At 38.2% G+C, this 24,401-nt stretch overlaps 1 pseudogene across 1 annotated transcript; it reads left to right on the forward strand.

The window, feature by feature from the left end:
- Nucleotides 1-6,676: 6,676 nt before the first annotated feature.
- Nucleotides 6,677-7,400, forward strand: LOC308494237 (14-3-3 protein beta/alpha-like; annotated as a pseudogene). The gene has a single exon. The product of its transcript is annotated as a 14-3-3 protein beta/alpha-like (transcript).
- Nucleotides 7,401-24,401: the final 17,001 nt, after the last annotated feature.

Genomic DNA, 24,401 nt, shown 5'->3' on the forward strand with positions numbered 1-24,401 from the left:
TAAAGAAATAGAACAAAAAATCATCAGATTTGTTTGGAACCACAAAAGACCCCGAATAACCAAAGTAATCTTAAGAAAAACGAACAATACTGCAGGTATCGCACTCCCTGACTTTATCTTGTACTACAGGGCTACAATAATCAAAACGGCATGGTATTGGCAAAAAAACCGACACATAGACCAATGGAATAGAATTGAGAACCCAGAAATAAAACCACATAAATATGAACAGATAATTTTTGACAAAGAAGCTAAAAACATACAATGGAGGAAAGACAGCCTCTTCAATAAATCGTGAATTTGAGAATTGGATAGCCATGTGCAAAAGAATGAAACTGGACTGTTATCTGTCACCATGTACCAAAATTAATTCAAAATGGATCAAAGACTTAAGCATAAGACCTGCCACAATAAACTGCATAGAACAAAACATAGGTACTAAACATATGGACCTTGGCTTAAGAGAGCATTTTATGAATTTGACTCCAAAGGCAATGGAAGTGAAAGCTAAAATAAACGAGTGAAACTTATGGACTATGTGAAACTTAAAAGCTTCTGCACAGCAAAAGAAACCATCGACAAAATAAAAGGCAAAATAGTGAATGGAAGAAGATTTTTGCAAACAGTGCCTCCGATAAGAGTCTAATATCCAAAATATACAAGGAACTCATGAAACTCAATATCAAGAAAACAAACAACCAATTTGAAAAATGGGCAGAGGACCTGAAGAGACATTTCTCCAAAAAAGACATACAAATGGCAAATAGACATATGAAGAAATACTCAACATCACTAATCATCAGAGAAATGCAAATAAAAACCACAATGAGACATCATCTCACCCCAGTCAGAATGGGTATCATCAACAAGATAAATAATAAGAAGTGTTGAAGAGGCTGTGGAGAAAAAGAAACCCTCATACACTGTTGGTGGGAATGCAGATTGGTTTAGCCATTATGGAAGGCAGTGTGGAGGTTTCTCAAGAAATTACGAATAGAATTACCATATGACCCAGCAATCCCTCTTCTGGATATCTACCAAAAAAAGCTGAAAACATTTATACATAAAGACATGTGTGCTCCAATGTTCATTGCAGCTTTGTTTATGGTGGCCAAGACATGGAAACAACCAAAATGTCCTTTGATAGATGAATGGATAAAGAAGGTGTGGTATATATACACAATGTAATACTTTTCGGCAGTAAGAAAAGATGACATAGGAACATTTGTGACAACATGGATAGATATTGAGAGTATAATTCTAAGCGAAATACGTCAGACAGAAAAAGCAGAGAACTGTATGATTTCACTTATATGTGGTATATAAACCAACAACAACAAAAGAAGAAGACAAACAAATGAGAAAGAAAAACTCATAGACACAGACAATAGTTCATTCGTTACCAGAGGGTAAAGTGGGTGCGGGGAGGGATATGAGGGTAAGGGGGATCAAACATATGGTGATGGAAGGAGAACTGACTCTGGGTGGTGAACACACAATGGGATTTATAGATTATGTAATACAAAATTGTACACCTGAATCTATATTATTTCACTAACAATTGTCACCCCAATAAATTTAAAAAATAAAGAAATAAAAAAATCTATATTTAAGGGACTGAGAGCTCTTCACATTTGTTAACATGATCATCATGTTTCTCTTACATCTTTTGCTGTGCAAAGGTTCCCTTGTTTTTTCTACCAACCCTGCTATAATAGTTTCCTGATCCTTTTCTTTCTTGCCCCTCGCCTCTCAAAAGACTATATCACTTATAAAAGACATTTCTACAACAACTGAACACAATATCCAGAGTGTGGTGTGACCAGTGGAAGAGGATAAACTCTTTTATTGTGGACCTTCCACTTATATAAATGCAGACAATTTCACTATTTTCATAGCAACCATACATGTTTCTGATGTTCACTGTGAGTCAACAGAAAAGTCTGTTTTACATAAACAGCTCTTCAGGAGTTTTACCCTTCTCCTATACTTCCAGAGTAAATTTTAATGACCTATTAGGGTCAATCAATGTAATTTTGATTTATAATTTCAGCTTGCAATATTTTTCATATTAAATCTTGTTTCTGTATTTGTATTCTGTCAAACTATGTCCTCCACAAATTTGATAAGCTTATCTTGTTTTTTGTCTGAAGTTTTTGATAAAATGGAAATAATTAAGTCCAATATCTGAGCCCTATAGTACTCCACTAGAGACAACCCTCCAGATAAAAATCCCGTCTATTAACAAATACCCTTCATGTATATTATTAAGTCTCCTAACTCACATTTCTCTAACTGCACATTTCTCTACATTGTAATTCCATTCAATTTCCATGTAACAAACCATTATTGAGTAACTATTAATTTGAAAACGATATAATGGTAAAGCTATTATACCAGGATATTTTGTGAGGTTTGCTTAAAAATGTGGCTAAAATCTTTATTCATTATGTCCGTGGCATCTTCTCAATCTATTAATGTAACAATAATAGCATATTTAATTACAATTGTAAGACCTAAACTCTATGACTTGAAAATCTTGGATTTTCAGTTAAGTATTGCCATCAACCCATGCCACATTTACACACACCACATACTTTGAGAAGAGATGATACATAATATAATGGAGCTTAATTGATTTAAGTATATTTGATTTTTTTTTTAAATTTTCTTATCAGGATCATGACACTTTAGTGGAGTCAAAAAAAAATGTCAATAGGCCACAAAAAGGAGAGTGAAATAATAAAGATGAATAATTGTCTACTGTGTTATGTTATTTAGGATCTGCCCTAAGTAGCATAGAGTCAAACTGAAGGGACAATGTCAATAATAGATGTCTATTGAGGAGAGGTCCTTTGTTTGAAGTCAGACTTTTCAATAGTTCCAGCCATCACTGTTCATTAGAGTATTTGGTTAGATTTATCTCAAATAATAGATATTAAGAGCCACCATGAGGTACTACTTTTCAAAAGAGTAAAGGCTAGTCTGTGCTATGTTGGACTTTTGTTTCTTAGAGAGGCTTTATGGCATGACTTTTTGGTCTTAGTCACATTGTCTTTTTTTCTTTTTAAACTTAATGTCACTGAAGCGCTGTTGCTGGTCTGGTAATGAGAGAAAAGAATGAATGGTTCTAGAAAGTGCAAAGGTATTAGAGGAGAAACTATATTAAAAAAGGAAGATATCTATTTCAGTAGAGCTTACCACTTTGATTTAGATATAATATTTAAAACAATGGTCAATTAGTTGACAATAAAATAGAATGGAGAATGTTGCAGAATTCATAGGTAACAAAAAGAATTAAACTTAATTTTTCTCACTTTCCCCTTAAAAAAACCTGGTTCAGCCCTTTGCCATTCCTAGTTTTGTGATGAAAATGGAAACCAAAACTGTTGTAGCAGCTGGAAATTTACTTTTAAGCTTGAATGCTCAACTCTAATATTTATGCAAATAAAATGACAAACGTGCCATTTTTATTGCTCTAGCTGTACCTTGAATCTGCAGGATTGTTTCCCAGATGAGAGTTTCATGCCAAATCAAGTTATACCCAGTTTCCTTATAGTGTGCAATGAAGAAGTCCTGTATTCGTAAGTGCAAAACCTAGGTTCTGCCTGTTCAGGCCATAAGGTCATGCCATTGAAGATGTTTAAGCAAACCCTTCAATAGGGATAATTCTTCACATAGTTGAATACAGAAATGAACCTCCACCTGTAAACTCTGAAGCCTTATCAAGATCAATGTTGAAAATACCTTTGAACCACATTAAAATTACTACTAAATTACAGAACAATCAACCTGGAGAGCCATCTGAAGTCTAGCTGAACAGAAGTTTTATAACTAAGGATATAAAGAAACGACATCAAGACTAGTAGAAAGGGTGGAGATGTGGGACTGGCCAGCCTGACACCTGTTATGGCACCTGAGAATTGAGAGGGATATCTCAGCCAGGGGGGGCACCTATATCCCAGAAGATCAAGGGACCCCAACCCCACCCTGATCCCCAATTCAGAGTACCTGTACTGGGAAGAGGAGCTCCAACAACATCTGGCTATAAAAAATTGGGGATTCCAATCATCTGGGTAGGTCTCAAGGCTGCAGGAAACCCAGATGTTCTTTTAAAATGCCTGTACACAGACTCACTATTTTGCTGGAACTCACCCTGGGCTCTGGCAGAGGGACACTGTCTCAGGAGGCAACAGAAACATACAGGGGGAAACTGAATGTGTGGCTTCAAGGTGAAAACTGAAGGGAAAGTCTTCATTTTCCCTGTTTAGAAACCTCCTGTCTTGCAACTGGCAGGCAGGAGCCATTTTTCTTATATTGAACCCTGCCACACATGGCCAAATCTGAATCTGCATTGGCCTGGTGAGCTCTTCTTGCTCCACCGCCTGGCTCCACCCTGATGATTACTTCGGACCTGCCCCACTTAAATTTCATAACACCTGAGACACTTTCTTGGTGAGGAGCCATCCCCACATGCATTGCACACTTTCTTGGACAACTGCTGGTAGTCTAATGGGCATCATGTGGGTGGCAGCTCACTTTGGGATGCTCTGAGACTTTTGCTGAGTAGGTTCAGGCTCAGCACTGGCACCAAACTAGAATCTACATTAACCTGAAGAATACTCATTCCAACTTGGTGACTCCTTGAGATCCTGACTCACCAAACGTGCATATTAAACAAGGGTCTATCAGTGGCTTAATTTTAACGGAGGCTACAGGCAACTGCAGGCCTCAAGGTATCCTAGGCTTTTTGTGGAGCTACCCCAAACCTGACACTGGTGGAAACTATCCATAGTTTGCAGTGTGGCCTCTTCCACATGTCTTCAGTTCCAGCAAAGTCAGTGACCAAGGTATTACAGTTAGCCCCCAACTGGTCACATGCAGTAGCTTATCTGGGCCTATACTAGAGACCCTCCCAAGAGGCCCCAGAACAAACATACATGGAAGTCAACTGAGGATCACAGCAGAGCACCACCCAATTAACTCCACAAGCAGCACACCCAAAGAGTTGTCTCAACAGGCACCAGAGCCAACTGGAGAAATCACATTCCATGGGACAACTCCCTATAGAGCAGCCCGTAAGCTTTGCATGTGGCCAAACCCCACAGCCAGTCATTCCCACCCATGGATGTGTCAATAGCAAGCAAAGCTCAACTATTAAAAGAGGTCACACACAACCTACACAAGGGGCACTACTGGATCCCCCAATGTAGGTGATCAGAAAGACTGTACCGCAGGGCCACACAGGGGACCTACTACATAAAGCCACACTACCAAGAATGGGAGACAGAGCAGATCAACCTAACCCATAGAAATAAACAGAAAGAGGCAGCCAAATGAGGAACCAAGAAATATGTCCCAGGAGAGAACTCCAGAAAAAAGAACTTAACAAATAGGAGGCAAACAACCTACCAGATATAGAATTCAAAACAACAACTTTAAGGATACTCAAAGAACTTATGGAGAATTTAAAAAATAGATTGAAAACAAACACAAAAGTGGATATAGAAATTGTTAAAAGTCAGAAATGAAAAATACAATAACTGAAATAAAGTATACATTAGAGATATTTACATAATTTAAGAAGTGATCACCCTGACTAGTCTAATACCCGTCTGGCACTATACGTAGTTATTACCATATTATTGACTATATTCCCTATGCTGTACTTTACATTCCCATGACTATTTTGTAACTTCCAATTTGTACTTTTTTAAAATTTATTGGGGTGACAATTGTTAGTGAAATTACATAGATTTCAGGTGATGGAAGGAGAACTGACTCCGGGTGGTGAACACACAATGGGATTTATAGATGATGTAATACAGAATTATACACCTGAAATCTATGTAACTTTGCTAATGATTGTCACCCCAATAAACTTTAATTAAAAAAACCCAGCCCATCAGAACAGTAAAAAGGAAAAAAATAATGAGAGTAGTTTAAGTGACCTCTGGGACAACACCAAGCATAACAACATTCACATCATATTAGTACCAGAAGTAAAAGAGAGAAAACAAGGGATTGAGACCCTATTTGAAGAAATAATGACTGAAAACTTTCCTGATCTGAGGAAGGAAATAGATATACCAGCCCATGAAGTTCTAAGGGTCCAAAACAAGATGAACGCAAACAGGTCCAGACCAAGGCACATTATAATAAAAATGGCAAAAGTTAAAGACAAAGAGAGAATCCTAAAAGTAGCAAGAGAAAGGAAACTAGTTACTTACAAGGAAGCACTTATAAGAATGTCAGCTGATTTTACAATATGAACATTGTAGGTATGAAGAGTTTGGCAAAAATATATTCAAAGTGATGAAAAACAAAGATGTAAAGCCAAGACTGCTCTATGCCCCAAACTTATCATTTAAAATTGAAGGAGAGATAAAGAGCTTCTCAGACAAGTAAAAACTATAGGAGTTCATCACCACCAAACCAGTATTACAAGGAATGTTAAAGGTATTTCTTTAGGAAAAAGAAGGTGGGGGCAGAGCATAAGTGGAGCTGCTTCCACCACTGCCACGGATTCTGGTGTTGGTGTAGCTCCTGCTGAGACCACTGCAGCCAACCATGCCGCTGCCACTTGAGGAGTGGGCCTTGGATGGAAGCCGTCACCATGTTTGGAATTCTGACTGCAAGCGTCCTTTCCCCCTGCAGTCCTCCCACAGGTTTGACGATGAATATAAATGAGTTGGTACAGAAAGCCAGTCTCTGAGCAGGCAGCACTATGATGATATGACTGCAGCCATGAAGGCAGTCATGAAACAGGGGCATGACCTCTCCAATGAGGAGAGAAATATGCTCTCTGTCACCTACAAGAATGTGAAAGGTCCCCGCCATTCTTCCTGGATTATTGTCTCCAGCATTGAACAGAAAACAGCGAGGAATGAGAAGCAGCAGCAGGTGGGCAAAGAATACCATAAGATAGAGGCAGAATGGTAGGACATCTGCAATGATGTTCTGGTGCTGTAGGACAAATATCTTATTCCCAGTGCTACACAACCAGAAAGTAAGGTGTTCAACTTGAAAATGAAAGGAGATTATTTTAGATACCTTTCTGAGTTGGCATCTGGAGTCAATAAACAAACCACTCTGTCGAACTCCCAGCAGGTTTACCAGGAAGCATTTGAAATTAGTAAGAAAAAAATGCAGCCTGCACACCCAATTGTACTTATCGTGGCACTGAATTTCTCAGTGTTTTAATGTGAGATTCTGAACTCTCCTGAGAAGCCTTGCAGCCTGGCAAAAATGGCATGTCATGAAGCAATGGCTGAATTGGATACACTGAATGAAGCTACAAAGACAGCACCCTGATCATTCAGTTCCTTAGGGACAATCTAACTCTGTGAACATTGGAAAACTAGGGAAATGAAGGAGATACTTGGGAGGGAGAGAACTAATGTCTTTCACATTTGTGATCTGTGCAGTGTCACTCTGTACCCTCCACATATATCCCTTTGTGTGATTAAAAAATAAAAAGAATCATACATTGACTTTCGAGTTTTCATAGCCTTGGCCTATCAAAAATGGTCTATGAATAAACAGCTGGTATCTATATTTCAAACATATTTGTCACATAAATGCCACAGCATTCTGAAAGTTTGATTTTGGTTAACATTGACAGGATTACTGTGTGTTTAACCTTTTTAAAAACTGAACATTGTCATTATGGGGTTTTGTAACTAAGCAGAACTCTTACTAGCAGGAAAAAAATAGACATGAAATACAAGTACCTTTATAGAAAGTTTAATTTGATATCAAAACAGTGACTGAAATACAGCTCCACTGTAAAGTTGTGTAGACAGTTATAGATTACATTAAGATGCTGGGACTTGGAGTGAGACACCTGTCATTTTACATTCAAGTTTGATGGCAATTCACAGTAATTCTGCCTGTTGTTCAGGGCTTATAGACACCTGAGCAGTTCAGGCTGTTGCCACTCAAAAGTTCATGACTGCAGAAGTCCACAGAGTCTTCCTCTGAAGAAATCTGAAGCCAGAAATTCAAAATCTTTGTGGCAGATAACTGGGTTATGGCACCATGAGAAGGTCCAGTACTCATATAATACACATGACCGAAACCCGTTTCCTACAGCAACATGTTACTTATTTGTGATTTGTGCTTCAGTAGTTGAATCTGTTTTTGATGTAACCATGAGCTAAAGAAAAAAAAATAAAACTGTGTATCTTATTAATGACCTTACCTGTCTCCTGGGTGATACCTTTAAGAATAATGTTCTGCATTGATTGCCTTTCAAGTGAGGACTGCTCAGTCTTTGGGTTCTTCCTAGTTTGGAGCTTTTAAATTTTGAAATCTAAACATTCTTTCCAACTGTCATTTTTGACGGTTAACTTTGGTTTTCTCTTCCCTCTTTAAATCTCTGTCCTGCTTCTTTGCATTTTATTTTCTTTCTGAATTCTCATCTTCTTTTGTCCACAGTTGGATACTATATGGGCAGAGATGGGGCCCTGGAGTGGGTGGGAAGTGAAATTGATGAGCACTTTGATGAGGAGGCCTTGTTTGAAGGAATTGAGAAGAGCTTCTAGCACCACTGCTCTGTCTTCTTTCAGTTCTCAGCATGGTTGTTGCCCTTCAGTTATACCAAGATCTGATTCAAAAAAGTATTTTTAAATATGCATGACTTCTCCCTGTATTACAGCCAGCCCTGATAACGTTTGCTAGCACCTGTCACCAGATCTCCCAACTGTACTTATCCATCCAAGTTTACAGACATGTTTTAACAAAATCGTATAATAGAGGGAAGTTGCATGAACACTTCAATGGGGAGAATCAAAAATACCCAGACCTATCAGACTCACAGTGTCCTCTGAACCCTTTAACATTCCATGTAGATGTAGTGTCCATCTGTTTGTCCATCTGCTGAAATGACAAAAAAGACATTCATGCACTGATGAAAACAAACTAAAAAATAAAAAAAAAATAAAAAAAAAGAAAATCCTCCTTTCCAGCTGAACAAAAATTTGCAGTTGAATACTTGGCATTTGAAAATGCAATGGTGAATGTGGAACAAATCTGTCTGTCTATCTTACAGCTCTTTCTTGATTTATTTTTCCTTACTAGTATTCTGCCTCACCTTTGCTTCTCTGATGGTTACATTACCTAGCAAGCACACCTACGGTGAAAATAGTATAGCATAAAAGGAAAAATCCTCTTATTGATGTATTATATTTGTGTTTGTCTTTTAAACAGTTCTAGTTTCCACCTTACATGGAATAATAAGGAAAAGTGTACAAATCCAAAAGTTAAATACAAAATTTTATAGGATAAAAAAAAAGCTGGAAGGGAGGAAAAGAGGAACATAAAGATGAATGATAAAATGGCAATAACTATGTATCTATCAACAATTGCTTTAAAAGAAAATGGAATAAATGCACCAATCAAAAGACATGGAATAGCTGCATGCATAAGAAAACAAGACACATGCATATACTGTTTACAAAAGCTCCAAAACAGATTGAGAGACACAATCAGACTGAAGGATAAGGGATGGAAAAAGATATTTAATATGAATAGAAACAGAAAAAAGCTGGGTTAGTAATACTTATAATTGACAAGAAAGACTTTAAAACAAATGCTATAGTAAGAGACAAAGAGAGACATTACATAATGATAAAGGGATCTGTCCAACGAGAGGATATAACCCTTGTAAAAATTTATGTACCCAACATAGGAGCCCTTAAATATATAAAGCAAATATTGACTGGAATAAAGGGAGCGATCCACAGTAATGCAATCAAATAGGGGACTTTAAACCCCATTGGCACCAATAGACAGATTTACCAGACATAATATTAACAAGGAAACAGTGGTCTTAAATGACACCCTATACCAGATGGATTTAATTAATATTTTTAGAGTATTTAACCCAAAGCAGCAGAATATGCATTCTTCTCAAGTGGACATGGAACATTTTCTAAGATAGACTACATGTTAGGCCATAGAACAAGTCTCAATAAACTTAAGAACATTGAAATCATATCAAGCATTTCTTCTAAACACAATGGTATGAAAATAGAAATCGATTACAAGAAAAAAACTGAAAAAGACATAACTCATGGAGGCTAAAGAACATGATATTAAATAATGAATGGGTCAACAATAAAATCAAGTAGAAATCAAAAGATACCTTAAGACCAGTGTAAAATGAAAAAAGAATGACCCACAATCTCTGAAAGACAGCAAGAGCAGTATTAGGAGCAAAATTCATAGCAATATGGGCCTACCTTAAGAAATAAGAAAAATCTCACATAAATAATCCAAATTTACACTTAAAAGAACTAGAAAAAAAACAACAGCAGTCAAACCCCAAAGTGAGTGGAAAGAAGAAAATAATAAAGATCAGAGCTTAAATAAATGAGTCTACAAAAAAATAAATAAATGAAAACAGTCAATGAAACCAGGAGCTGGTTGTTTGAAAAGGTAAGCAAAATTGATAAACCTTGAGCCATACTGATCAAGAAAAAAAGATAGAGCCCCAAATAAATAAAATCAGAAATGAAAGAGGAGAAGTTAAAACTGACACAACATAAATACAAAGGATTATGAGAACATATTATAATCAATTACATACCAACAAATTGGATAATCTGGAAGAAATAAATAAATTTATAGAAACATATGATTTTTCAAGACTGAACCAAGAAGAAAATAAAAGCTGAACAGATTGATTAATACTAATGAAATTGAATCAGTAATAAAAAAACTCCCAATAAACAAAATTCTTGTACTGGATGGCTCAGTAGGTGAATTTTATCAAATATTCAAAGAATAACTAATACTGATTTATGTTAAAGAATTCCAAAAAAATTCAAAAGGAGGGAAAGCTTCTAAACTCATTTTACAAGGCTACTTTTAATTATCCCCAAACCAGAAAAAGACATTAAAAAAAATTATAGGCTGATAACCCTGATGAACAAAAATACAAAAACAAACAAACAAACAAAAAACACACCTTCTCTCAACTGTAGCTCACACCCGACTTACTGCACAAGACAAGTTGAAACTTGTCACACACTGTTACTAAGGTTAAACAGGCCACTTCTCATACTGAAGACCCCTGCCTATATGTTATTAAATCTATGACAAAAAAGGCAAGAAAATACAGTGGGGCAAACACAGTTTTTTCAATTAATGGTGTTGGAGAAACTTGAGAGATGCATGAAAAAAAAAAGAAAACAAAGAAACTGTAGAACCTTCTTACACCATATTCAAAAGTAAAGTCAAAGTGAAGTAAAAACTTAAATGTAAGACCGAAAACCACAAAACTCCTTGAAGAAAACACAGTCAGTAAACTGTATGATATTGCTGTTAGTAATATGTTTTTTCTTTTTTTTTTGTCAGAATTGTTTTTTTGTTTTGTTTTGTTTTTATTTATTTATTAGTTTCAGGTGTACAAGACAAGGTAATACTTAGACGTTCATCATTTATATTCCTCACACTGTGAACCCCCCTCCCCCATCCACTATCCCTCCAACCTCACACTGAACCATCACATTATATATATAAAATTATAGTTGGCATTCATTAATGTTTAGCTTCTGGTGTACAATGCCATGATCAGGTATCCACAGTATCCCTGAGGTGGTCTCCCAAATAGGACGCATGTCCATCGGATACCCAACAAAATCTTTACAACATTATTGAATACCTTCCACAAATTAATTTTCAAAAAAACCCTGAGGCCATCTTGTGGTTACCAGCTGCTTCCAAATCCCTTCACCTTTCCCCTTATCCCCAACCCCCACCCACAACCATGTAACAACTCTCGGTTTTTCCTTTGTGTCCCCAAAACTGTTTCTGATTAGTTTATTCACATAGTCTTTTCTTTAGATTCCATATATAAGTGAGATCATATGGTACTTGTCTTTCTCTTTCTGACTTATTTAACTTAACATAATGTTCTCTAGATCCATCCATGTTGCTGCAAATGATAAGATTTCTTTCTTCTTTATGGCTGCGTAATACTCCTTTGTATAAATGTACCACAGCTTCTTAATCCAGTCATCTACCGATGGGCATTTCGGTTGTTTCCATATTTTGGCTATTGTATAAAGTGCTGCAATAAACATAGGAGTGCATACAGATTTTTGAATTGGAGTTTTGGATTTCTCCGGGTAGATGCCTAGGAGTGGAATTACTGGATCATAGGGTAGTTCCATTTTCAGATTCCTGAGATACCTCCATACTGTTTTCCATAGTGGCTGCACTAATCTGCAATCCCACCAACAGTGCACTAGCGTTCCCTTTTCTCCACATCCACGCCAGCATTTGTTGTTTGTTGATTTATTGATGATAGCCATTTTGACTGGAGTCAGGTGGTATCTCATTGTGGTTTTTATTTGCATTTCTCTGATGGTTAGTGAGGTTGAGCATTTCTTCATATGTCTTCTTGCCTTCTGTATGTCCTTTTTAGAAAAATGTCTCCTCAAGTCCTCTGCCCATTTTTTAATTGGGTTGTTTGTTTTTTTGGAGTTGAGTTGAGTAAGTTTTTTATAGATTTGTGATATTAATCCCTTATCAGATATATCATTGGCAAATATCTTTTCCCATACAGTAGGATCCCTTTTTGTATTATTGATGGTTTCCTTTGCTGTGAAAAAACTTTTTAGTTTGATGTAATCCCACATGTTTATTTTTTCTCTTACTTCCCTCATGCGAGAGGATATGTCAGTGAAAATCTTACTCCGGGTAATGTCCATGAAGTTTCTTCCTATATTTTCTTCTAGATATTTTATGGTTTCAGATCTTACATTTAAGTCTTTAAGCCATTTTGAATTTGTTTTTGTATATGGTGTAAGGAGGTGGTCCACCTTCATTTTCTTGCATGTGTCTGTCCAGGTTTCCCAACACCACTTATTGAACAGACTGTCTTTACCCCATCGTACATTCTTGCTTCCATTGTCATAGATTAGATGGGCATATAGGCATGGATTTACGTCTGGACTCTCTATTCTGTTCCACTGATCTATGTGTCTATTTTTATGCCAGTACCATGCTGTTTTGATTACTGTAGCCTTGTAGTATAGTTTGAAATCAGGTATCGTTATATCTCCCACTTTGTTCTTATTTTTCAAGATTGCTGAGGCTATCCGGGGTCTTTTATGGTCCCATATAAATTTTAGGATTATATGTTCTATTTCTGTGAAAAACGTCGCTGGTAGTTTGATAGGAATTGCGTTGAATATGTATATTGCCTTAGGCTGTATGGACATTTTAACTATATTAATTCTTCCTATCCATGAACATGGAATGTGTTTCCATCTATTTATGTCTTCTTTCATTTCTTTCTTCAGTGTTGTATAATTTTCTGAGTACAGATCTTTTACATCTTTGGTTAGATTTATTCCCAGATATTTTATAGTCTTTGGAGCAATTGTAAATGGAATTGTTTTTTTTTAATTTCTCCTTCTGCTATTTTATCATTGGTATATACAGATGCAACTGATTTCCGAATATTAATTTTATATCCTGCTACTTTACTGAATTCATCTATCAGTTCTAATAGTTTCTTGGTGGAGTCTTTAGGGTTCTCTATATATAGTATCATATCATCTGCATATAATGATAATTTTACTTCCTCCTTACCAATTTGGATGACTTTTATTTCTTTCTCTTGTCTGATTGCTGTGGCTAGAACTTCCAGCACTATGTTGAATAGAAGTGGAGAAAGTGGGCAACCTTGTCTTGTTCCTGATCTTAGGGGGAATGGTTTTAGCTTTTCCCCATTGAGTATGATGTTAGGTGTGGGTTTGTCATATATGGCCTTTATTATGTTAAGATATGATCCCTCTATTCCCACTTTCTTAAGGGTTTTTATCATAAAAGGTTGCTGTATTTTATCAAATGCTTTTTCTGCATCTATTGATATGATCATGTGATTTTTATTTTTCATTTTGTTAATGTGGTGTATCACATTAATTGATTTGCGGATGTTGAACCACCCCTGCATACCAGGGATGAATCCCACTTGATCGTGGTGTATGATCTTTTTGATGTATTGCTGAAATCTGTTCGCTAATATTTTGTTGAGAATTTTTGCATCTATGTTTATTAGAGATATCAGCCTGTAGTTTTCTTTTCTTGTGGTGTCTTTGTCTGCTTTTGGGATCAGGGTGATAGTGGCTTCGTAAAAAGTGTTTGGGAGTCTTCCTTCCTTCTGGATTTTTTGGAAGAGCTTGAGGAGAATGGGTGATAATTCTTTTTTGAACGTTTTGAAAAATTCACCTGTAAAGCCATCTGGTCCAGGGCTTTTGTTTGTTGGGAGATTATTGATTACTGATTCAATTTCCCTGGTGGTAATCAGACTGTTCAGGCTTTCTGTTTCTTCTTGAGTTAGCCTTGGAAGGTTGTGCGCCTCTAGGAAATTGTCCATTTCTTCCAGATTGTCAAATTTGTTGGCATATAGTTGCTCATAGTAATTTCTTAAAATTTTTTGTATTTCTGTGGTGTCTGTTGTCACTTCTGCTCTTTCATTTCTGATTTTATTAATTTGGGTCCTCTCTCTCCTTTTTTTAATGAGTCTGGCTAAAGGTTTGTCAATTTTGTTTATCTTCTCAAAGAACCAGCTCTTGGATTCATTGATCTTTTGTATTGTTTTTCTGTTTTCTATTTCATTTATTTCTGCTCTGATTTTTATTATCTCCTTCCTTGTGCTCCCTTTGGGCTTATTTTGCTGTTCTTTTTCCAGATCCCTTAAGTGTGAAGGTAAACTGTCAATTAGTGATGTTTCTTGTTTCTTTAGGTAGGCCTGCAGTGCTATGAACTTCCCTCTTAGGACTGCTTTCGCAGCATCCCATAGATTTTGGGTTGTCGTGTTCTCATTCTCATTTATCTCAAGATATCTTTTGATTTCTTCTTTGATCTGCTGCTTGACCCATTCATTATTTAGCAACATGTTATTCAGCATCCATGAATTGGTGTATCTTCCTGGTTTTTTTCCCCTGTAGTTCATTTCTAATTTCATAGCACTGTGGTCAGAGAAGACAATTGGTATGATTTCAATTTTCTTAAATTTATCAAGGCTTGTTTTGTGTCCTAACATATGATCTATCTTAGAAAATGTTCCATGTGCACTTCAGAAGAACGTGTATTCTGCAGCATTGGGGTGAAATGCTCTGAAAATATCAATTAAATCCAACTGCTCCAAAGTATCATTTAAGGCTGTTGTTTCCATATTGATTTTCTGTCTGGAGGACCTGGCCCTTGTTGTCAGAGGTGTGTTGAAGTCCCCTACTATGATAGTGTTGCTGTTGATCTCTGTCTTTATGTCCATCAGTACCTGTTTTATATATTTAGGTGCTCCTATGTTAGGTGCATAGATGTTTACTAGGGTTATGTCCTCTTGTCGGATTGATCCCTTTATTATTATATAGTGCCCATCTTTGTCTTTTAATATGTTCTTCATTTTAAAGTCTATTTTGTCAGATATAAGTATTGCAACTCCAGCTTTTTTTTTTGCTTCCATTTGCATGAAATATGTTACTGCAACCCTTCACTTTCAGCCTGTGTGTGTCTTTTGATCTGAGATGAGTCTCGTATACAGCATATACAAGGGTCTTGCTTCCTTATCCACTCAGCCACCCTATGTCTCTTGATTGGAGCGTTTAATCCATTTACATTTAAAGTGATTATTGATAGGTACATAGTTATTGCCATTTTCAAATTTGTAGTAAATTGTTTTCATCTTGCTTCTATTTACAGAAGTCCTTTTAGTATTTCTTGCAATGTTGGCTTGGTTGTAATAAATTCTTTCAGTTTGTTCTTTTCTGGGAAGGTCTTTATCTCTCCATCAACTTTAAATGATAGCCTTGCTGGATAAAGCAATCTAGGTTGTAGGCCTTTGTGTTCCATCACTTTGAGTATCTCCTGCCACTCCCTCCTTGCCTTCAATGTTTCTGTAGAAAAGTCATTTGATACTCTTATGGGAGTTCCCTTGTATGTGACCTTCTGCCTTTCTCTTGCTGCTTTCAAGATTCTCTCTTTGTCTTTAAGCTTTGCCATTTTAACTATAATGTGTCTTGGTGTGGGCCTGTTTGGGTTTATCCTGGTTGGAACTCTCTGCACTTCCTGGGCTTGTATGTTGGTTTCCTTCATCAGGTTAGGGAAGTTTTTGGACATTATTACCTCAAATATGTTCTCAATCCCTTGCTTCTTCTCTTCGCCTTCTGGTATTCCTATGATGCGCATGTTGTTGCGCTTGATGTTATCCCAGAGGTCTCTTAACCCATCTTCATTGATTTTTATTCTTTTTTCTTTCTGTTGTTCAGTTTGACTGATCTCTGCTAACTTGTCTTCTAAGTCGCTGATTCGATCCTCTGCTTCATCTAACCTGCTGGTCATTCCTTCAAGTGAGTTCTTAATTTCGGTAATTGTGTTCTTTAGTTCTAGCTGGTTGTTCGTTAAGATTTCTACATCCTTTTTTAGTTCTAACTGGTTGTTCTTTATGATTTGTATATCCTTCTTTATGTCTTCTCTAAGCTCCTTAAACATTCTTATCACCAGTGTTCTGAACTCTGTCTCTGACATGTCGGTTACCTCTGCTTCATTTGGTTCCAGTTGTGGAGGTTTCTTCTGTTCTTTTATTTGGGACATGTTTCTTTGTCTCCCCATTCTGACTGACTCTCTGTGCTTGCTTTGATGTAGTAGGAAGATCCCCTAGAGCTCTTAGTTCTTGCTGGGTTATCTTACGTATTATGTGTCCTTTATATTTGACTTGGACTACTTCGTTCTTCTCCTCTGCATGTGATCCAAAGGTGGCTCGTGTGTTTAGTATATTGTCCAGTTCAAGAAGAACTTTAATTTCTTTTTTCTTGTAGTAGGTGGGTTTAACTCCTAGGCCGTCTAGTTGTGAAACTTGGCTCTGCCCACCGCAGGGTGTTCTGCTGGGTGAGGGTTGGCCACTTAAATGAGGTTTGGCCTCTATGGGCTCTTATGCCTTCAGAGAATTCCCTCTGGGTGTGTGACTTGTAGGTCAAACCCGGTAGTACTCTGGTTTGGTCCAGAGTTGGCTTCTGGATATGTTGAATCTTGTGCCTCTTAAGCTGGGCCCTGTTAGGGCAGTTTCAGCACAAATCAATTTACCAAGTACAACAACAACAACAACAACAAAGAAAACAAATCAAGTACATTCACATGTAAAATACAACCGACAATCCCCACTCAACATAGGCAAAGATATCAAAGAAATAAAGACAGAATAAAGCAAATCACAACAAGCAGAAAGAAAAAAAGAAGAAAAAAAGAAAGAAAGAAAAAAAAGAAAAAGAAAAGAAAAGAAAAAAAGAGAAAAAAAGAGAAAACAAAACAAAACAAAAAAACAAAACAAAAAAAAACAAAAACAAAAACCACCAAGCAAAACAAAACAGAAAGCAGCACCAGTCTTGGTTTAAGCCCACCAAGTAGTCTCCAGGTTGTCCTCCGCTGTGCCAAAGAGTTCCCTGCCTAGTGCGCAGGCAGCGCTAGTCACCTGGTGCCCAGAGTGAATTTAGGAGTGTAGATTTAATTGCGAGGGGCTGAGAGGTCTGGATGACAGTTTTCAGAGAGACCGTGCAGTTTCTGTCCTTTCCTGCACAAATGCACGCTGAGAGTAGCTCCACCAGCCCTGTTGCCAGTACTCCTGAGTCTTAGGGCCCTCCTTCCGTGGGTGTGTCGGAGGGGGCAGGCGGGCGATCTCTAAACTGCTGAAAGCCGGGAGCTGCGTCTGCCGCTTACTGCTGAACTCAGGGAGTGCTTCCGCGGTTGCCCTTGCCCCGCCCCAGGCCAGCCAGAAAGGGTGGGGGCTGGGGATGGAGGGTTCTTCTCCCTCCCAGGCCAGCCACGTCACACTCCTCCCGCAGGCCTGAAAAGGTGGTGGCTGGAGGTGTGGGAGTCTCCTCTTTCCTCGTCCAGTGAAAATCCACTCCTCCCAGCCTCTTCTAAAGGTCAGAGCTGGCTGCCAATCTTCCCAGCGCCTGAGCACAGACGCCCCTCTGTAATCTGACACTACTCTTCAGTTCATGGGTCAGTTTAAGTCTCTGGAAGGGCGGGGGGAGGATTCGAAAAGCGCGGTGAGGGGCCCAGGTGTGGCGTCTGAGTTCTTTGTCTGCCCTAGGGCCCACGAGCTGCCCGCCCCTGCGGGAGCGATGAGCTGTGGGACGCAGGGAAACAGCCCACTTCCTGGACCCTACGCTCTCTGCTGCACCCTGGGCTCCCTTGGGACTCTAGAGCCCCGGGTGCTGCCTGCCGCTGCTCCTGTGGGCACGCTCCTCTTGCCCTCTTCGCTCCTCCCCTGCTCGCCCAACTAGCGCACCTCAAAGCAATTCTTCCGCGAGTCTCCGCTCAGTCCTGGGAGCCGCGCAGCGCAGCGGTTGCTGTACGGCCTGGGCTCCGCCATGGGGGGGTTAGTGTTTTCACTTCGCGCCCCTCTCTCCTCCCCCGCTTGCCTAACTAGCGCACTCCAAAGCAAACCTTCCACGAGTCAGCGCTCCGTTGTCCTGGGCGCTGCGGCGGCGGTTGCCGCTGGCCTCGGCTCCGCGGGGGTGGGGGTGGGGGGGCGCGCTTCCACTTCGCTCCGAGCTCACCTTCAGGTAATTCCTCCACGAGTCTCCCCGCTGTTCTGCGTGTTCTATATCTCCCTGTGTCTTTAGAGCTGCGGTTTACCGCCGCTGCCTCAGCTGCCGCCGCAGCCGCCGCCGCCGCCGCCGCCGCTGCCGCCGGCCTGATTCCACCATGAGACCGCGCGTTTCCACTCCGCTCCCTTCCTTCTTTCCCTGCTCACCCAATTTGCGCACCTTCAAGTAATCCTTCCACGAGTCTCTTAGGAGTCTCTTAGCTGTTCTGCGTGATGAGCAAAGAGTTGTTTGATGGGTTATATGTCCCGTTTGTAATAAGATCCGGAGGAGAACTCAGAAAATGTGCCCTGCTGCCGCCATTCCTATGACGTCACCTAGTAATATGTTTTTTCTGTATGTTACCTTGGGCAAGGGGAAAAATTAACAAATGAGACTACATCACACTCAGAAGTTTTGCCCAGCTAAAGAAACCATCAACAAAATGAGAACACAGGCTACTGAATGGGATAAGATATTTGCCAATGATACATCTGATAAGGGGTTAATATCCAAAATTTATAAAGAACACAAACAACACCAAAAAAGCAAACAATGCAATTAACGAATGGGCAGAGGAACCAAATAGACATTTCTTCCAAGAGGATATACACATGGCCAATAAACATATGGAAAGATGCTCAATGTCACTAATCATCAGAGTAATGCAAATAACAACCACAATGAGATATCACCTCACATCTGTCATAATGCCTATAATCAGTAAATCAACAAACAACAAGTGTTTGAGAGGACGTGGAGAAATAGGAACCCTGGTGCACTATTGGTGGGATTGCAAATTGGTGCAGGCACTATAGAAAACAATATGAAAGTTCCTCAAAAAATTGAAAATACAAGTACTTTATGACCCAGCAATTCCACTTCTGGGTGTTTATCCAAGGAAATCCAAAGCACTAATTTGGAAATATATATGCACCCCTATGTTCACTGTAACACTATTTACAATGGTCAAGATATGGAAACATCTACATGCCCATCAATAGACAATAAGATGAAGGAGAGGTGGTATGTATGTAAATTGGAATATTCCTCTGCCATACAAATGAATGAAATCTTACTATTTATGACAACATAGAAAAATCTTACAAGGTATTATGCTAAGTGAAATAAGTCAAAAGAGAAAGACAAATACCATATGATCTCACTTGTATGTGGAATCTAAAGACTAAAGTAAATGAACAAACAAAACAGAAACAGACTCATAAATACAGAGAACAAACTCATGGTTACCAGAGTGGTGGGGTTTGGCGAGCTGGGTGAAAAAGATAAAGGGACTAAAAAGTACAAATTTGTACTTACATAAATGTCACTGGGATGTAAAGTACAGCATAGAGAATATAGTCAATAATACTGCAACAACTTCATATAGTTCCAGGTTAGTACTAGATTAATTGGAGCAAAAACTGCACAAATTATAAATTTCTAACAACTCTCCCGTACACCTGAAACTGATATAAAATAATATTGTGTGCCAACTGTAACTAAAAAAAAATTAACAATAATAATGAAAGCAAATGTATTTTTTAAAAAAGATGAAATAATTTAGAAAGATTAGAAGTGAAAAAAATTGTTCCTGATATGGAGGACAAGAGTGCATAAACAAAACAGTTAATTTTAAAAGAAAAATAGAAGATAAAAATTTAAAAAAAAGAAATGAAAGAATGTTAAGATACTAAATATACACAAGATGATAGAACATACACTTATCACATAGTAGGTACATTTGATGAAGTAAAGCACTGTAAAGCAAACAGAGTAAAATCTAAAAACCCTAATTCAAGGAAATGTTCCTGAATAACAATTGGAAATCATATATTGAAATAGCACACAGTGGGGGAGACGTCATCAAAATGGCGGCGTGAGGTGAGCCTCTGTAAAGCTCCCCTGGAAATTACAACTAATGGAACAACAATAACTCCACAAAGAAGTCCCTGCAAAGCAGACAGGCAAGACGAAGAAACCCACTACTGAATTTACCTAAAGGTAGGTGAATCATGCGAGGGCGGCGGGGAGGGAGAAGTGCAGAGACGGAGCTGCGCCGGCGCAGAACACAGACCTAGCTCAGTGCTCTGAGCTCCCTGCATCCTGGAACTACCGCAGATGCGGGAAAGGGAAGAACTTGGACTGCTAGGGCTCTGCTTATTCCCACAGGGCTAAGGGAGCAGCATATAACACAGCTGAACCCAACGCTCATGGCAGACACCTTGAAGAAAAGACTAAGGGAAGAAGGCTGAAAACAGCAGTTTAAGCATTCAGTGGTGAGCAGAGAACGAAAGCCTTAGGCAGTGAGACTAGCCGCCCCCTCCCTGCCCTCCCAAAGCTCAACACGCCCCCGACAGCCCGGTGCAAGAAGTGGAACAGTAACAGTGTCAGATTAAAATAACAGAATATTTGAAGTTCTGAGAACTGTGGACTGCAGACAATTATTTGCAGCCCAACTAGTTGAGGCAAAGGGGAGGGAGCTGTGGAAGCAGACAGGCTATGGTGGTGGTCACCGCTATTGCTCTGGGCCACCTCTCACAACTCACACCATCCCTGGCCTCACCTATCTTGGCAGATCGCTGCAGGAGTAAACAGAACTGCTGAAACATACGGGCTCTGAATCTGATGCAGGAAGAGCTTTAGAACTTCAAAAGCTCTCCACAAACCCACATGGACACTGCGCCCTGTGATTCAGCAAACTATTAACAGAGGAGAAGCCCGTCTCCCAGGGAATGCCCCCATTGTGTGAGAAGCTGGAAAAGTGCAGAGAAAACATAGCACTATCATGTGAGAGAGAGAAAAAAAGGATGCTGTTGGAGAGAAAATAAAACATTCTACCAACAAGTACTGGAAAACAAAAAAAAAAAGACCTCTTCCTATCAACCTGTTGCAGAAGCCACTCCTATAGATGTCTAGGAAGAGAAATAATAAATCAGTAATTGCCATGAATACCCAAGGCAACAAGACAGCTCAGAAAGAAAGTAAAAAGTCTCCAGAAAAGGAACTTAAAGATATGGAAATATGTGACTTAAATGACAGAGAATTCAAGGTTGCAGTTCTGAAAAAAACTCAACGAGATAAAGGAAAACACAGAAAGGCAGTTGAATGAACTCAGAAACACCATCAAAGAACAACATGAACATTTTATGAAAGAGATTGAAATTAAAAAAAAAAAAACACCAAAAAGAACTTCTGGAGATTAAGAACTCAGTAGAAGAAATTAAGAATAAAAAAAAACACCTTAGACAGTAGAGTTTACCAGATGGAGGAAAGAATCAGTGACATCAAAGATAGAATCCTGGAAATTACACAGATGGAAGAAGAAAGAGACTTGAGACTTAAAAGAAATGAAAGAACTCTACAAGAACTTTCTGACTCCACCAGATAGAGCAATATAAGAATAATGGGCATACCAGAAGGAGAAGAAAGAGAGAAGTGAACAGAGAATATATTCAAACAAATTATTGATGAGAAGTTCCCAAATTTGTGGACAGAACTGGATCCTCGAATCCACGAAGCAAATAGAACACCTAATTACCTCAATTCCAGCAGGACTTCTCCAAGGCACATTGAATTGAAGATGTCTAAAATCAACGACAAAGAATGAATGCTCAAGGCAGCCAGGGAAAAGAAGACGGTAACCTACAAAGGAAAGCCCATTAGATTATCATCAGATTTTTCAGTAGAAACTCTATAAGCCAGGAGGGAGTGGAACCAAATATTCAAACTGTTGAAAGAGAGAAATCATGAGCCAAGAATAATATATCCAGCAAAGATATCCTTTAGAAATGAAGGAGAAATAAAGACGTTTCCAGACATACAGAAGCTGAGGGAATTTTCTAATACACGACCTGCACTACAAGAAATGCTAAAGGAGGCTATTTGACCACCATCAACAGGGACAATTCAATTTGTGGCAAACGAAACAAAAAGGGGGAGATTAAAGTCCTGAACCGGAATATGGGAATGGAGAAAGTAAGCGTGCTGAAGAAAATGGAATACTCTAAATATTAAACTTTCTTTTATGTAAACTTAAGGGTAACCACTCAAAAAATAATTGAGCACTGAAATATATACTGTAATAAAAGAAACAGAGGGAAACAACACAGAGTACCACAACACAGAAATAATAGACAACAACAAAAAGGCAAAGAAACAATGGAGACATAGCCTTACCAGAAAACTAAAGATAGAATGACAGGAAATCCTCACATATTAATAATCACCGTAAATTTAAATGGCCTGAACTCACCAATAAAAAGTCACATAAACAATTGACAAAACAAAGAGGCAACCAACTAAATGGGAAAAGATGTTTGCAAACAGTGCCTCCGATAAGGAGCTAATATCCAAAGTATATAAGGAACTCATGAAACTCAACAACAAAAAAGCAATCAACCCAATTGAAAAATGGGCAGAGGACCTGAAGAGACATTTCTCCAAAGAGGACATACAAATGGCAAATAGATATATGAAAAAATGCTCAACATCACTAATCATCAGAGAAATGCAAATGAAAACCACAATGAGATATCACCTCACCCCAGTCATAATGGCCATCAGCAACAAGACAAATAGTAACAACTGTTGGAGAGGTTGTGGAGAAAAAGGAGCCCTCATCCACTGTTAGTTGGAATGCAGACTGGTGCAGCCGTTATGGAAGGCGGTGTGGAGGTTCCTCAAAAAATTACGAATAGAATTACCATATGACCAAGCAATCCCTCTCCTGGGTATCTACCCAAAATATCTGAAGACATTTATACATAAAGACACGTGTGCTCCAGTGTTCATTGTGGCTTTGTTTACGGTGGCCAAGACATGGAAACAACCAAAATGTCCTTCAATAGATGAATGGATAAAGAAGTTGTGGTATATATACACCATGGAATACTATTCAGCGTTAAGGAAAGATGATATAGGAACATTTGTGACAACATGGATGGATCATGAGTGTATAATGCTAAGCGAAATAAGCCAGACAGAAAATGCAGACAACCATATGATTTCACTGACATGTGGTATATAAACCAAAAAACAACCAAAGAACAAGACAAACAAATGCTAAACAAAAACTCATAGACACAGACAATAGTTTAGTGGTTACCAGAGGGTAAGGGGGATCAAATATATTGTGATGGAAGGAGAACTTTCTCTGGGTGGTGAACACACAATGGAATTTATAGATGATGTAATAAAGAATTGTACATCTGAAATCTGTGTAATTTTACTACAAATTGTCACCACAATAAATTTTTTAAAAAAGAAAGAGCACACTGTGGAGACAACAAAGATGGCACAGTAGGTAAATACTGTGTTTACCTTCTCTCACAACCACATCAAAATTATAACCAATATACAAAACAACCATTATTATTTTTTTTTTGACAGGGGGTAAATGGAAGTTTACTATTATAAGGTTGTTACATTCATATGTGAAGTATATGAATTATACTTGCATAATATAATATTAATCCATTGTGGATGGTGACATTTAAAGAAGCATATTGTAATTCCTAAAATAACCACTAAAAATGCAAAAAAAGGTATAGTGAAGTAGCTAAAAGAGAAGATAAAATATTATCTATATTATTTATTTATTTATTTATTTATTTATTTATTTATTTTTATTTTTTTTTTGGCAGTGCCCAGATTTTCCTAATTTATTTTTCTTTTTTTTTTCTTTTTTTTTTATTTATTTATTAGTTTCAGGTGTACAAGACAAGGTAATACTTAGACGTTCATCATTTATATCCCTCACACTGTGAACACCCCTCTCCCCATCCACTATCCCTC

Source organism: Rhinolophus hipposideros (genome assembly GCF_964194185.1).
Source record: "Rhinolophus hipposideros genome assembly, chromosome: X".
NCBI classification, from domain to species: domain Eukaryota; kingdom Metazoa; phylum Chordata; class Mammalia; order Chiroptera; family Rhinolophidae; genus Rhinolophus; species Rhinolophus hipposideros.